The sequence below is a fragment of the Chiloscyllium plagiosum genome, unplaced genomic scaffold (genome assembly GCF_037043375.1).
Source record: "Chiloscyllium plagiosum isolate Xiang-an unplaced genomic scaffold, Cpla_swu_hap1 HiC_scaffold_42, whole genome shotgun sequence".
Lineage (NCBI taxonomy): Eukaryota > Metazoa > Chordata > Chondrichthyes > Orectolobiformes > Hemiscylliidae > Chiloscyllium > Chiloscyllium plagiosum.
The window spans coordinates 62,995,346-62,996,822 of NW_028270180.1; the positions used below are offsets into that span (position 1 = coordinate 62,995,346).

The 1,477-nt window shown below is 45.6% G+C and overlaps 1 non-coding gene across 1 annotated transcript; it reads left to right on the plus strand.

The window, feature by feature from the left end:
• The first annotated feature begins 930 nt into the window (after window positions 1-930).
• Window positions 931-1,022, plus strand: trnar-ucu (transfer RNA arginine (anticodon UCU)). The gene is given in 2 exon segments: window positions 931-967; window positions 987-1,022. It is a non-coding gene; the product is annotated as a tRNA-Arg (tRNA).
• Window positions 1,023-1,477: the final 455 nt, after the last annotated feature.

Consider the following 1,477-nt stretch of genomic DNA (forward strand, 5'->3'; position numbering starts at 1 on the left):
GTATTCCTGATGAAGGGCTGATGCCCGAAACGTCAATTTTACTGCTCCTCGGATGCTGCCTGAACTGCTGTGCTTTTCCAGCCCCACTCTAATCGAGACACTGTGTTCCCAGGCAATCATTTCAGTTTCTGGTCTGCTGCTGTGCTCTTCAAGACACAACACAAGCAACTAATTTTCTACCAAAGACCGGCAACTAATTTTCTACCAACAGACCATGCAAACATGGGGACCCAACATCGAGTTCAATCATTTTAGAAACCGTCTGCCCTCTTCCACATTCTTCGTCCACCCGCCCTTCCCATCAGTTCCGAAGACGGATCATTGGACTCGAAACGTTAACTTTCCTTTCTCATCAGAGATGGACAAGAGCTGCTGATTTTGTTCAGACCTTTTGGTTTTTCTTCTGAGAACTTTGCTTTTCCGTTGTAATCGCCAGACTGCTGGAAGCGTCTAATTGCAGGAGGAGAATTTCGCTGGAGATGAAAAGAAAGGCAAGGGCTTGATCACTCCCATTGTGAAGGTACACGAGCTAGGCTGGGGATGTTCATCCAAGCGCAGAGAAGGCTGAATGAGAAACCGATTAACGTGCTCATTTTATGAAGAGGATAGATATGTGTGACAGGGATAAGCCTGTATTGGGAAGTAACAGAGTGACATAAATGAAAGACAGGAGACAAGGATTAGATTTAGGAAGAATGCTTTCACCTAAAAGAGTATTGATTATCTGGAAATCATTATCTGAACATGTGGTAAAGCTAAGTATCATGAGAACGATTCAGCAGTCTGTAACCGAACACTTCATGAGCCAGAGCAGGAGTGGATAAGGACCAGGTACCGGAAAGTGTGACGATGACAGACAGGCGCGAGATGGGTATCCTGAACGCAATGCGTCAAAGGCAAACTTGTGTGCTTAAAACTCACTGCATGCACGGCTCTGTGGCGCAATGGAAAGCGCGTTGGACTTCTACATCCGTGTGCAAGCTGCTATTCAAAGGTTGTGGGTTCGAATCCCATCAGAGTCGAGTTTTAATTTATGTATTGCAAAGTGGTCAGACCAGACTCGGCTGTCATCTGCAAAACCAGTAATATTCATGCAGAAACCCAACTGTCTCGAAACGGACCATTTTCCTCTCACGGATGTACATTTTCGATGTCTATTTATGATAGAGGCCGATAAATATCTGTTAGCCACTCGGCAACACGATGACGTGGTGGGCTGGAAAAAGACTTAACATTGTTGTGTCAGCCATGACGATATCGAATGACGTGGCGGGGCAGGATCGGTGTTAAGAATGGCCTCCTTCTGCTCCTTTGTGTCTGTGCCATTTCTGGCCCAGGTTTTTAAATAATCACAATGGGGACAATATGAATTAAACACCAAGTAATATGTTCGTCTCATCTCCACCTCGCTTCCCTCCCAGCTGGAATAGACAGCTCTTGTTTCAGGTTTAGATCAGACAGCGGAGGATTCTCACAA